Here is a 15,227-nt window from a genome sequence, read left to right as displayed (position 1 = left end):
ATCTGCTAGAGAATGAAAGGCACAACTGCATCTCGACAAAAGTTAACCCTGGAGTTTTCTGCTCATGTCACTGTGGGTAACTCTAGGACGAACACCCAGAATTTGCCAAAGGTCTGGCTGCAGGTTATTGCATTTGAAGATAGTGCTGGAGGAGGGATCTGAAGGTGAGAACTACTTCTGTAGAAGGGAGTACACGGTTTCCTTTAAAAGAATGGAGATATGCACTAGTCTTCTTCTCCCCTCCCCCTTCTCTCCGTTCCCCTGTCTCTCAGAAGAAAAAGGCACACCTGACATTGGAAAGAAAGCAAAGATTGTAATTGGACAATGTCTGTTAGGGAACAGCATTCCCCTCAAAGAGATTTTAAGTTTGGTCTTTTCTACTAGACTCTGAGAACCATATTTATCATCTAAGTTTTCTAGTTTTCTCCTGTGCTATAATTCCTTCTGAGGCAGAGATTGCTAACTATCCCTCAATATTCTCCTCTTTTCATAGTAATAGACCTTTGCATTTAAGCTTGCCATCTGGCCACCCAGAACACAAACAACATTTCCAGCCTCCGTTGCAGCTACATAGGAACATGTGGCTATGTTCTGGCCAATAGGATGATTATTAAAGTGATGCGTGCAACTTCCAGGCTTTCCTTTAAAAAACTACTGGAATGTAGATATGATGGTGTGCCAGCTAGGACCTTATGTGCAGCTGCCCATAATGGCAGAGCAACAAGGTAGAAGAAGTCTGGGCCTGTGTTCCTGTCACGAAGGAGAGCCACCATAAAAGCTTAGATTTTTATATGGTAGAGATACAAATTTCCATCGCAGTGAAGCGTTATTAATGTCAGGTCTCTGTTTCCACAACTAAACCTCCATCCAAACTAAGGTCATCTCCAGTTTATTCCTTCAGTGATGTTTCATGTTGGTGATGTGGTAAAGAATTAAGTAATAGAGCAGTAAAAGATGCTGGGTCCTTCTTCATACCACTGTTCTGCTGAAGCCAACCTTAGTATAAAAGCGTCATATCATGAGGACAACAGTTGTAGTGTCCAGGCACTATGAAACAAGCAGAATCCTAGGGCCAAGCTGAGAAAAATGAGTAAGAACATGCGCTACAGAGAAATAACTCAGGAAAAACATGAGATAAACCCACCTTTCCCTAACTATGCTAAAGGAATAGAAATCTCAAAGAGAGATTAACACTTAGGTTACATCTAGGTTTAGACAAACTGGGTTGGAAACAGATGGGTTAGTGCACACACTTTTGTGATAGAGGACTTGATATCAAGTGTCTACTCTAATACTAACTAGCTGTATGACCTTGACCTCCCTTAGCCTGAGTGTCCACATCTGGAAATGTTAATAATAGCTACTTCATAGGGCTACATTATGGATTTAGTTAATGATGCATATTAATAACTGGCACAATGCCTAGCATATAGTAAGTGCTCATTAAATAATCTTAAAAAAAAATCCTCACTAAGGCCAGGAAAAATAAATCGTTATCTTTCCTTAAAAAACAGACCTTATTTATTCCTGCTTTGGGACACAATATACCTCCACTCCTAAAGGACTTTCTTCTTCCCCTTCCTGTAGTCGAAGCCTAAACAGAACCTGACCTTCCTCCTAAGGTCATAGCTGATCATTCTCTCCCTCCTCTGGACTCTAGAGATGTAGTGTCTTGTCTGTATTACTCACTGCCACCTGATCCCAGTCTGTTTTTCATTATAACTTCAGATTTCACATAGATTAGGTCTGTCTTCCACTAGAGTCTAAGTTTCAGAGTACGTTCTTTTCCTTTGGATCACAAGTCCTATTCAGCCCAACATGGTGTGCTCCCAAAATTCTCATTAAAGGGATAAATGATACCCTTCAAACAAATGTGCATGTGTAGCTTACAGAGAGCCAAGCAGAATAAATGTCATTCTATTCATATACTTAGTAACCAAATGGCAGAATACTTTAAACTTTAAAAATCAAATTAATGGAATTTTGACATTTGCAATCATACACAAAGCCAATACTATGTACTTTAAATTTTTCCTTGACAGGAACAGTTCCCTCCCTAACAGCAGGTAAGTTCTAGCTGCAAACTTGGCTCCCTGCACAGCTGTTTCTCCTGCCATTTCAAAGCCGATCATAATGCTATATTTTGTTGGGCTCTAATCAAGTAATATTCATTAATTTATTTCTCAGACATTTATATGATAAGTAACACTTGGGGCATCAAAAATAAATAATTCAAGAGATTTCCAATCTAGTTAGTTTGCTACTCACCCACTTCTTGGTGAGCTTTAACATATGTGCCTTTTATCCCAAGAACAAACTTGGAGTAAGATGAGAGACACCCACATCCATTGTAGGTCTAACTTCATTTGAAAGTATTAACTGTTACTCTGCACAGGAACTGACTAGAATTAATGTTTTGCTTGCATTAGTCAATCTATGCAAATTACTTAGAATATCCCTGGGAAATATGGTAGGTATACTTGACATGTATTAGTTACTAGTGATAGTATTCATATAGTTAGTATTACTTAGATGTTAAATCACAATATTCAATGTAATGCCAAAAATAATTCACGCCCAGCCATGAATATCAACATCTAAAACCTAGAAAAGGGTGCAGGTAAAAAGAACAATGTGATGAGCTTGATGCAGTCGTCCATAACTGGGAACTTATCACTTAAGCCTTTCATGATCCAGAATTAATTATGAAAACAAAAATTAAAGTGTAATGAGTTTATTATGTAAATTTATTCCTGATGTTTCTATTTATCATGTATTTCACTTTCACAAAACAGCAAAAAGGAGGCAAGAATTTCCAATTGGATACATTTACTGAATAATACACAGAGCCCTATATATTTATGAAATAGTAGAAGTATAAAAATAAAGAAATGTATTTAGATTATTTAGTTCAAAAGGCTGGAGATTTTAAAAGGATATGCAATGGTTAAGATGGTAAATTACATGTTGTGTGTATTTTATGATAAAAATTTAAAGGGTACACAAAATAATGCATATATTCTCAAAAGGGACAACAATCATGCTGATACCTATAAATTTTTGTAACTTAAATGTAAATAAAGTTTATGCAAAAATGTTAGCAGTTAATCACAAAGGAATTGATTTTTAAGCAAAAGAAGACTAGGAAAATTTGCTTGCTTACAAACGTAAAAGGAGAGAAACTTACAGGTGCACATTCAAGATTTCTTTGGTTCTTAGAGGAAGTCCTAAACTAGGTGTATAACTAACTGGAAGCTTCTGTTCAAGGAAAAGGGTACTGAGTGTGAAGATATCTGAAATATGAAGTTACAATATGAAAACATCAGCTATTCAATCAAAGCAGCATCTATTCAATTGTGAGATGAATGGTGCAGGTCCTAAGCACTGTAGGAGCTGACATGCAGGGGACCCGTGCTGGTGCTAAGGGCCTGGGAAGCCTTCCTTAAAGAGGCGGGCTGTGAGCTGTGTCCTTTAAGACCACAAACAGGCAGGAATAAGCAGTGACACTATTCTTCAAAGAAAAAAGATGAAAGACGCAAGATACTAAGGGACAATGAGCACGTAGAGAATTAACAGATAAAGTTTCATGCTGGTGTGACTGAATTAACCCACCCATTTTCCCCTTGAAGTTGCTTCTAGTGGTTATAATCAGGTTCACGTGGTCCTGGGAGAGCTACCAGTGTCTCAAGATTTCCACTGGGGTTCAGCCCTGACAACCAGCCCAGAGAACTAAAGAAGCTGAGAAAGAAAAGCAAGATCATAAAGTGAGACTCTTCTGTATGGCATACCTGCCACATCTTACAAACCCAACTGTCATTCATTGCTTCAATCAGTAATTTATTTAGATTACTTTTAAAATAATTAAAAATTGCATTATTAAAGTAACTTCAGTGGCATGATACACTGCAACAGCAAAGCAGAGAAGCTAGTGAAGAAGAAAAGAGGTGCTTTTCCGCGTTTAGAGTGTTTGTGACTAAGCTGTGGATCCTGCGTCAGTGTCTCCCACCTGCTGATGGTTTCCCAGCTCCTCCAGGGAGCCAGTTCTGGGAGCCCTCCCTGGTTATCCCTCGGTCACAGACCTGTTGGACTCCAGTTCATCTTTTCATATTTTTGTCCTCCCAAATAGGCTGTGAGTTCCTCAAAGGTAGTGACCCTGTTAATGCTCTCACTACTATTCCCTAGCGGTATGGCCTCAGGTAAACTACCTGACTTCTTTGGACCTCAATTTCTGATTCACCAATGGGGATTGTGAATCTATGAGTTAACACATGAAAAGCAATTTGAACAATCAATGTCTGCCCATAGTGAGCATCCAAAATATGTTAGCTGTCTGATTCATCCAGAGCTTAGCACAGTATCTGACATTTAGTGTGTGCTCAGGAAATACCTATTGAATGAATAAATGAATTAATTTGTTAATTCATTTCTTGGGCAGAAAAACTCGTATTCTCTGTTTCTCTCCCAGAACTTAGCACAGTGGTTGATTAATATATTTGTATTAAAAAAAAAAAAAAAAAAAAAAAAAAGGCTGCAAGGCAAAGATTCTACTTAAAATGAAGCAAAGCCATTGGGTGGCATTTCAGATCTCCATGAGAGATTTTTTTTTTTTGACCAGAGATCATATCTTTGAATTGTTCTGCTTAAGCATTTCTGTAGTTACCTACTTACTCCACCAACACATGAGATACATGTGAGATCTCTCTGAACTTTATCTCCTGCAAAGAAGAAGTAGCTCCCACTCCTACAAAGTAGATGGGAATGTGAAGAAATCCAGCTCCTACTCCTAAAATATTGATTTCTACAATATGTATGATGCTGCCACCACATCCTTCCTGAAGCTTTGGAATCACTCTTTAATAACAGCTCATAGAAGCATTGAAATTTTGGACCTAATCATTGGTTTGTCAAACATGCCCAAGAATCAGCGACTGGCAGGTATAAACCTGTCCCAAATTTTATGGGTGGAGTGTAGGTGGTATGGATAATTCTATTCGGATTAACACCAGTATTACTGAAAATCAACTTATCCCCTACAAAATTGTACCAGTTTTCTGTCAAATGTATAGACAGTACTTCACCTAAACATTCTAATAAATTGAAGAGAACTTCCATAAAAAATAAAGATGAGACTTTAATTCCTAAGATTGAAATACTGAAAAGACACTGGAGTAAAGGTAAAAAAAAAAAAAAAAAAAATCATTATTCTAGTTCTAGGGCCACTCCCTTATGAACCATAAGGCCAGGGACAAGTCACTTAATATTCCTAAAATGGAGCCATAATACCTGCCTGCCTACTCTGGAGGATCACTGTAACCATTTATTCATATAATAAGCACTTACCAGGTACCTACCATGGACCAGGCTAAAAGTAAAGTACTAAAGTAAAAATATACATTTGATGCAATATCCTAAAGAAATGTTAACATAACCTGCAAATGTTATAAAATGGATGGTATTATTACATTATAAACAGTTACATTATTTAAGGATAATAAAAATAAAAATCTTATAGCAGGTGCTCATGGATTGCTTCCTAGCCTACTCCAAAGGAAGGTATTTACCTTCATCTCCATTTCTTCTGTATTTTAATTTCACTTCCCCAAAAAGGCCTTCCCTGACCACCCTAAGATATCCCTCCCCTCATTGTTATTTTTTTTAAACCATGGCACTTGTTTGTTTCCTTCCTAATGAAGATTTGTGATTACCTATTATATCTACTTACTTGTTTATATTTAACTCTGCCACTAGACATGCATTCCATGAAGTCAGAGATTTTGTTCTTCTTGTTATCACGCCTTGATCTCTCAGCAGTGCCTAATACAGTGCCTGGAGTATATTAGGCACTCAATAAATATCTGTTTCATAAAAGAATGGAAAAATAATCATATCATTAAGAGCCACCCCAATTGAAGAAAAACAAATGTGATGGCTTAGAAATAATGAAACTAAAAATGAATCAATGAAGATTTCGGACTCATATTCTTGGTGTTAGTTTGCATTTGTTGTTTATTTAGAGATATTGGTTCACCATATTGTTCGATTCTTTTGAAAACCACCTTTCCGAGTATGTATTGTTAATTTCATTTTACAGATAAATAAACTGAGGCTCATAGAGGGTAGTAGCTCAGGTGGTAAGTGGCAGCGCCTTTCTCTTTTCTTCACCATTTCATCCCTACAGACTGCAAATGGAGACCCCAAGAATAATAGAGAGCAAACAGGAGGGGAGAGATCAAGGCACAATAGTTCTTGCAGAGCAAGGTGACAAGAGTTGACAAGACATAGTAAAAATTCACCTCCCTAGAGATCTGAAACCACTGAGGCAGGGTCCTCATTCCATGTATGAAGAAACCAAGGCTCGCGCAGGGAAAGTGATTTACCCAAAGTACTTCTACCCTGGGTTTCTAGAAGGTCAGCAGTGATTCTCAAGTCCAGATAACACCCCCTCCCTCTAGTTTTCTTTCTCTGGAAGGAAGCTGTTTAAAAGGCACAAAGACCAAGCCGGAAAAGACAGTGTCACTGCATTCACAGAAACAGGATTTAGCCTTCAGTATAGCCTGAACTAGGTGCTTTACAATCAGGTTTCCATGCACGTGTATTAAACAAACCCTTCTTTGTTTTGGCCCAGAAGTCTACAGGAAATCAATATGTTGCAGAATTTCATATAGAGCCACAGCTATCCCCTTTGTAAAACAGAAACTTCAGACTAACACAGTTTGCAAAACTCTGGTGGTGTGTGGGCGCCCTCTGATGCCCAGAGGCAGGGTGGCTTCAGTCTCAGACCTCTGGCTTCAGATATATCCTAACCACAAAATGTCATCGAAATACAGAGCCATCCACTGGGATGCCACGGATTTCATCATCAATAATGCGTAGCCAATAATGAACATTACAACTGCTAAAAACCTCAGTTGTAAACTTGATGTTTCTATTTTTCTTTATATGAATCTCGTTCTATACTTGTGGCCTGAGTCTTATCAAGGCATAGCTCATATATTTATTTTTATATTATGTCACGTTCTATTTAATTTATTCAACTAATATTTTTTGAACACCTATTACATGTGACACCCGATTCTTGATACTGCCGAGAAAGCAAAAACAAATAGTAAGAAGGAAAAACCTACCCCAAGGAGTTTCTGCTCTTGAAGTAGAGATAAAACATCTTGACAGCTCAGAATAAAGTTGTCTTACAGCTCTCTAACAGCTGAGAGGATTGAAAAGATTTTATGAAGGTGAGTAGGAACTCACTTGGGATGACTACTGCCTTGTAGGGGGATGGGGGTAGCATTCCTCTCCTTGAAACTGGTGGACTCAGCAAAGGGAGGATATGGTAGGTATAGATCAGCCTGATACACTGAAGCCTGGCAGCTGGGGGAAGTAGGAAGGACCCAATAACACAGAGAGAAGGATAAGGCAGAAGAACGTAACTCAGGAGCAAAAAGAATTTCCTTCTCTTGTGATAGGATAAATCCCCAGGTGCTGATGATGGGCCCCCACCCTCCTGCCACAAGCCTAAAATGACACAAATATCTACGAGCTCCAGCTCTGGGCTCCTCCCCCAGCAGATTCTCCCCCCACGTAGGCTGTGAGACCATTTAACTTGGGCTTTAAATTTAGGAGTGCCTCACTGAGAAAGAACCAAGGCCTCGAACCTCTGCACTAACCATGAACTTAAAAGAAATACCTTCTTTCCACTGCTTTCTAGCTAGTTCATCAGTGGTCTTTTAACTGGGTACAAGTATTCTAGGGCGCAGGAAGATTTTCAGGGGATACATGGGCCTAGATCCTAGATCCTCAATTTCCATGTCTTTTTCTAAAAGCTATCGCCCTAGGCAGGCCTCTGATGTGGGGCAGGGTCACCTGCCACCTCCTCTTTCATAATTTTCCTTTCCGTCCTCATATAGAGATAATTCAGCCTTCACCCAATCTTACTCTGGAGCCTTACCTCAGGTTGGAAAACCTCCATGTCACTGGACACAGAGGCAATCTGAGAAAGCATCTCCCCTGAGGAAGAATCCTGTGAGGGCAAAGCGAAATAGGAGGGTAGGAAATATTGAAGAAGGTAAAGCTTTACTCATCCAAGTGACACACTCAAGGCAAAATTTTGTCCTCCAAACCTTTATTCTCTCTATATATCACTTGTGCTCTTCTCTTTTTCCTTCCACTTTAGCGTTAGAATTAAGAAGTGGGTGGTTGTCATAGAAATGAAAAAAAGATGAAGAATGCCAGTTTTTGTCAGAAAGAAAGTCTGATTTGACAAGAAGGAATGGTTTTGTTGATTAATTACATGGTGGGCATATTTTATGAACAGATAACAAACCTGAGGTTTCAAAAATACATTTAGAGCACATATATGATACACAATAATCTGGCAGCTACATCATTTACAACTATGTAAGTTTATGATTAAAATGTTTTAAATATCAAGTATAAATGTGAGAGAGGAGATATGTTTTCAAATTATATGAAATTAATGCAAGTAAAAAATCGGGAAGGAAGAAGCGAGGGAGGGAAAGAGTGAGGAGGGATGGGTAGTGGCAAGGATGAGCAGGGGGAGAGAGAGAGAAAGGAATACTATGCTAGTGAACCGAAGTAAAAGTTACCTAAACCAAGTCCTGGTTATCATTTTCACAGTCCTCAAACCTGGACCAGCATTGTATGACTTTTGTGCCTTACATGACACTCAATTCTTAACAATGTGAACAATCCAGCTCTTGTGCCAAAGTCCCCAGGGCTCTGGAGGATCAAGGCGATCCAGAATCTCCGTTATCTCATCTCTCCCCAATCTGAGCTTTGTTGATAATTTATAAACACTTTCTACAGTGTTTATTGTTTCTTCTTTTTTTTTTTTTTTTGCCTTCCTTTTATTAGTTTAATGTCCTTTACTTGGATACCAGTTATCCATGCTTTCCTCCCCCTTCATATTGGACAGTGCTCCCAAACTACACTCCAAAGAGCATGAGAGCTGTTAATAGGTGTTCCTTCAGAAAGGATTCATGGCATAAATTTGAGGAGTGCTGAATACCCTTCCTCCTAGAGATTCATAATCTATTAGTATTGTCTCCCCTTCTAGACTGTGGGGACCATGTTTGTGGTATCGTACCTAGTTCACCTGGTAGGTCTTCAATGAACATGACTTGAATGGATCAAGATACCAGAGACCTTGAATAAAAGGATCTACTAAGAATACCTGTTCAATATTCTTTAACCCACTGTTCCTAGATTATTTCACCCAGAACTTGTGCGTGCGCACGTGTGTGTGTGTGTGTGTGTGTGTGTGTGTGTGTGTCCCACTAAAATCATTTGAAATGCAGAGAGAGTCCCAGAGACAACAGTACATTGTCTTGCTCTGCTAGGGTTCCTGTGGCCTATTTAAGAACAATTTCTTCATTTGGTAATCCTTGCTGCCTCAAATACACTCTAGTTCATAAGTACACCAAAAAAACATAGGAATACCCACCACCCATATTATGCTGGCTCCTACATTTACCTGTCCCCTAAATCCTTCAAACCCTCCTATGCATTTGAGAATCCCCATGAGCTCCCTCAAATGTACTCACAGTCAAGCCCAGTCAGGTATCACGTGGAGTCCCCCAGCCACCATCTCTTCTCATGTCACCATACCCATTGGGAACTGCCTCCTCTAGAAAGCACCTGTGTCATTTCTTCTAGGCCTCCAAATCTCTCCAAATTTTAGATCTGCATATTCAACCACCCAACATACAACTCCATTTAGCGTTCCGCAGCACTTTCAACTTAGCATGTCCAAATCTGAGGCCATAGTTCCCTCCCCAATCGCTGTTATTCCTATATTTTCTATTTCCATTCGTTTACTTAGAACTCCTTTTATGCATATATTATCCAGTCTCCCCAACAAACTCATGAGAGGGTTACCATTCATTTCCATATTTTCAAGGGTATTAAACTGAAATTTAGAAAGGTGACAAAAATTTTCCAAAGTCCAACAAGCAGTAAGACACAAGGCCAGGGTTAGGCTGTAGCTCTATTCACCTCCAAAGCCCATACAATAATAACGGACTAGAAGAGCCTGGAAGCTGCGGAGCATCACCATAACCTTTGCATACTCAGTTCCTAGTACAATGCCTGATGCAAGGAAGGTCCACATCAAGTGTTTGATCTTTGAATTATTAAATATTTGTTTAATGTTAAATATGTGCACGGTAGTGTGCTAAGGATCATAAGAGAAATGCTAAAAGAACAAACATGGACCATGCTCTAAAAAAATAGTCACTATCTTATTTAAAGAAAACAATACAGGCAAGATTCTGAAAAGGGTAACATCATCACCACTGTTCTTTTAACATTACTCTATAAATGCTAACCAAAGCAATAAAATGCAACAACTAAAAAGAGGGGAAAAAATATTGGAAAGGAAGAAAATTCATCACTATTTGCAATATGATGTGTATAGCTGAGAAACCCAATTTTAAACATTTTTTTTAAATAGAGAATTCATAAAGGGTCAGTTACAAAGTTAATATATCAAGGTCAATAGTTTTCTTAAATAGCAAAAATAATCAATTATAAAATATAACAAAAATCCCATTTTAATATTAAATTAAAAATGTAAAAGATTAATTTAATAAGAATGGTGAAAAAGCTAAGAGGAAAACTAAAATTCTGAAATATATAAAATATTTAACTGATTTAAAATATTGTTTCTAGATAAGACAGTTTAATATTTTAAGCATAAAATTAAAAAATATTAACATATAAAATTTTTTAATTTTATGTTTAATACCACCCCAATCAAATGCCCAACATATTTTTTTTGAAACATGGGAAAATAATACCAAGTTTATCTGGAATAATAAAAATACAAGAATAACTAAGAATCGTAGGAGAAATGAGTACTGAAGTGAGACCTATCCTTCCACATGTTGAAACATATCATTGAGCAAAGCTATTACATAAAGGACAGGCAAATCAAGAGAATATAATGGAGAACCCAGAGGCAGAATCAAGACAATATATTTGAAATAAAAGTGACATTTCAAATCGGTGGAGGAAAGATGAACTATTCAGTAACGATGTTAGACCACATGCTAACCCTTGGAAAAATAGAATGGGATTCCGTATTTCATATCTCAGTTACCTTTTGCTGCAAAATAAGGCAAGCTCCAAACCCTAGGGGCTTAAAAACAACCACCATTTATTCAGTTCACTTTTCTGTGGGTCAGCAATTTGGACTAGACTCACCAGAGCAGCTCTTCCTCAGTTCTTGGCTGGGCTCATTCATGTGTCTGCTACTGTCAGCTACCAATCACTCAGCTGATATTTTTGGTAGGGACCAACTGTTCTCAGATAACCTCACTCACATCTCTGGAAGTTAGCTTGCTGTCTCCTTGAGTGATTGAGAGCAATAGGGTCACATGCATCTCCTCGCCCAGCAGGCTTCTTCACATGGTGACCCTGAAGGGTTCTGAGAGAATGAACAGAAGGAAGAAGGGTCTGTTAAGGTCTAGTCTCAGAACTGGCACATTGTCACTCCCACTCCGTTCGATTGGTCAAAGGGAGTCCCAAGGCCAGCCCAGGCTTAAGATGTGGGGAAACAGATCCCACCTCCTGGTGGGGAGATCTGCAACTGTCATATTGCAGAGAAGGGTGCATACTGACAAAGGTGGAGAATTATAGCCATTTTTGCAACCTATCACACATATTAAACCTATACACTCCATGTTACATAAAAAGTTCAATGTAATCATAAAATCATAGAAAACTCAAAAGAAAATATAGATAAGTATTTACACGAGGAGTGAGAGACACTCTTCAAAGCATTTTTTTAATAGCTGACTACCTTAACATTTAAAACTTTCACATGACCAGAAAAACACCATCAAAGATAAAATACAAGTACAATGTGTAATGCTAAGACCTGGTTAATTCCTAAAGAGGTTTTATAATTTGACAATTTTTTAAAAAAGAAAAATAGACAAAGGACAATTTATGGAAGAAAAAAATCACAAATTATCAATAAAGAGGTAAAAATATGTTCATCTTCAATAGTAATCAAAGATATATAAATTAAAACATTAATATATAATTATTTGCCTATGAGAGTGGCAAAGTTTGGGGAGATTTTTGTTTGTTTTCTTTTGTTTTGTTTTAATGATAATGCAGTGTTATCAAGGGTTTGGAGTAAGGAATTAACACACGGTTGATGAGAGTGTAAATTAGCGACTCCAGATGGTGTTTGGCAACGGCTGACAAAAACGTAAGCGTTACCTTGAACCCAACTCAGACAATCATTTGTTCTAACGCCTCATGTTGGCAGCTATTTCCTGTCCGACGATCCTGTCCAGAGTTCTCCCTCCTAAGATGTCAGTCTGCGACTCCATCATGGTCCTTTTCCACCATTCGTAGCCTCTCCAAGGCTCGGCGGACCCTGCGGAGCCGCGCGCCCAGAACCTCAGCTGCTGTGGCTGAGCACGACGCCATTTCTCTGACATCCTCATAGATGCCGGTCACCGAATGGGCCCCAATGCTGCCCACGAGGGACAAGGGCTGAGCTGTGGGAGCAGCTCGTGCGCAGAATCAGTTCTCATAGTAGGGAATAAACTCTTGCCGAGCCAGCACCCATTCCGGGACTTGCAATTTCTCTGACTTTCTGAGGAAGTTTGCCGTAGCTTGGACCCACTCCTGCCCTTTCCCGTCTTTTACAGCAACTCCAGGTCCCACGACCTCCCTGCGGCCTCCGCCAGCGGGAGCAAAGGGCGCAATACCGTTTCCCGGCATACAGTTCGGGCCGTGGATCTCGCGAGAGTTCCAAGCATTTCCTCCAATTATTCTAGATCTAGAAATATTCCTATACATATCCATATGCAAAAATGGGTGGGGAGGGACATGTGAGGGGTGGCAGGTATTTTTTTTTCATTTTATCTAGGATGATTATTGAGGAAGTTGACATTTAAGCAAAGTCCTGAAGATAAGAAGGGGTTAGAAATTTGGCTGGTGTGATCCATGCAGAAGGTACCACCAGTCAAATGCCCTAATTCAAAAGCATGCCAAGGAAGTTTGAGGCTCGGGAAGGAGACTGGGGTGGAGTGACCTGGAGCTTAAGTAGTTGCGATGAAGTCAAAGATGTCATGGGAGTGACACACGGAGGGGGTGATCATGAAAGAGGAAGTTCGTGGAAGGGCATGTGACCTGGCTTGAAATGTTGTGGCTTGGGTATGATTTAGAGGAGTGGCTTATGAAGGGGGTGGGGAATGAAGGGGAAAATCTTTTTGCTTCTCTGAGCAAAATAGGGAGCTCCTGGAGTGTTTTAAAGAACGGACGACAAGATCTGACTTATTTATAGAAAGCATTGCTCCGACTACTTTGTTAAGTATAGACTGAAAGTGGTTTGCAAAGGCAGAAAGAAAACAAAACAGGAGAGAAATGATAGTGGTTCAGACCAAGGTAGTAGCAGCAGAGTTAGTGCGAACAGGTCAGATCCAAGATTTGCTGAAAGTGTGGGTGGAGGGTGTGAGATAGAGAAGAGACAAGAGTTACTCTGAAGATTCGTGCTTGAGTAATTGGAAGGAAAGAGGTGCTATTAACCAAGAGGAAAAATGCTCAAGTAGAGTTGATTTGGGAGATATCAGAAATTCACTTTTGGGCATGTTGAGTTTGAGATGCTAATTAGATAAGCAAGTGAAAATAACACCTAGACAGTTGCATATAAGAGAGTTTTGGGGAGCAGAGTGTCTAATAGAGAGATGGGTTTATGCAGTGAAAGCTGGAGGAGTGAAAGAAGGGATCTGTAGCACCATCAAAAGTTAAGAAGCAGTCATCCAGGAATTATGGAATGTGGATTAGACATGTTTATGGCCTTCTCTATGGGATGGGAGGGAGCTGTGAACTAAAGAGAAGCCTAAATGAAAGGAACAGTCTTCACCGTAGTACCTGTGTTTGGCCTCACATTGCCATGAGGAGCATTTTTTTCCTGAAACAGTGTGTACAGCTCTCCAAAGCTGTGTTCTAAAAATGTAGAGAATCAAAAAAAAGTGACGATCACATCCTTGAGAAGGTTAAAATTTCCCATAGAAATTAAAATTTTATAAAGTTATGTGCCCTTTTACTCCCTCTTCCACAAGTGACATCTGTGTTCCAGTTTCCAATAATCATCAAATTTCTAGAGCACTTTTATCACTGCCGCTCTCATGCCCTTTGTATCAAGAAAGTCAGCTCTTCAGGCCCCAATTTCCTTATCTAGAAAGGAAGGATTGGATTAAGTCATTGCACTTCAAACTTTTTTCTTTTTGTTGAAGCACGGCAGGGTGAAGGCTGGTAAGGGCTTTGAGCAACTCCGTTTGGCTCATCCCTTCTCCATGTTCAAACCCTATGGAGGCTACTTGGGGTTCCCATAGGAACAAGCTTGGACTTCCTGAACTACGTGATTTATATGGTCCCTTCCAAGCTCTGAGGGGTCTCTTTTCTCTTTCTGCCTTCCTGAGTATTATAGTACTGTGAGGTCAAGGATGTGGAAGGCAGGAGTACAGTGGCACATAGGGGGCCTTCGGTGAAGGAAGTGGGGTCACTATAAGTAGGGAGTCTTTAAAACACAGTAACAGACCGTTTGGCATTCTAGATAGTCAACATAGCAGGTGACAGAGTAATCTGGCCTATAACATGTAATGGGTGGGTTTTTTCTGTCCTTTGAAGAAAGACTTCAGATACTAATTCGAATTCATATTAATTTCCTACATGCCTACTGTGGTTGGAGCCCCAGCCCTGCATCCAGTTCATCATTCAGATCAAGCTGCCCTTACCAGCATCTGTCCCAAAATACTTAAATTCAAATGTTTCACCCATATTCCATTCAAAACATGAGTATACTGTTGTGCTCGACCTTTATGTGTTGGGTTTGGGAAATTTGTAGTGCCTGTATATAGAGAATTTTTAATATTTCATGTTCCAAGTAGAAATGGTCCACATGCCGCAAGAAGAGGAGAATGGAGGGGACCCCACCAAATGAGTCATTGGCTCTAGAGTGGCTTTCCCAGAAAGGCAGCCAGTGTCAAGGAATGGAAGAAGGGACTTGCCAAAAGGTTTTACCACTCCCCTTGCCCCACATTCCACCACTCTGGCACCCCTTCCTGCAGTCACTGCAAAGTTACAGGAGGGTCTGTATCTCCTTTACCATCTCAAATGACGGCAACATTGCTCTGCGTCTTCCCACTTCCTCTAACATCCACTTTCAGCCTAAATTTCTCCCAGTGCTG

The 15,227-nt window shown here is 39.6% G+C and overlaps 1 protein-coding gene across 2 annotated transcripts in view; it reads right to left on the bottom strand.

Annotated features, from left to right (window-relative positions):
- The window catches only part of LOC107502171 (mucin-2), an 81,329-nt gene extending 68,663 nt beyond the window's left edge, over positions 1-12,666 (bottom strand). The window contains exons 1-2 of one of the 2 annotated variants that reach the window (XM_036230058.1): positions 12,247-12,666; positions 11,221-11,443 (exon numbers count right to left, since the gene is read on the bottom strand). The gene's annotated coding sequence lies outside the window, so the exon portion shown is untranslated. Of the gene's footprint in view, positions 1-5,722; positions 6,543-11,220; positions 11,444-12,246 lie in introns of those variants that run through there. The other variant, XM_036230059.1, reaches the window with a different exon arrangement.
- Positions 12,667-15,227: the final 2,561 nt, after the last annotated feature.

This window comes from Rousettus aegyptiacus, unplaced genomic scaffold (assembly GCF_014176215.1).
Source record: "Rousettus aegyptiacus isolate mRouAeg1 unplaced genomic scaffold, mRouAeg1.p scaffold_m13_p_12, whole genome shotgun sequence".
NCBI classification, from domain to species: Eukaryota; Metazoa; Chordata; class Mammalia; order Chiroptera; family Pteropodidae; genus Rousettus; species Rousettus aegyptiacus.
This window is presented reverse-complemented; position numbering and strand designations above follow the sequence as displayed.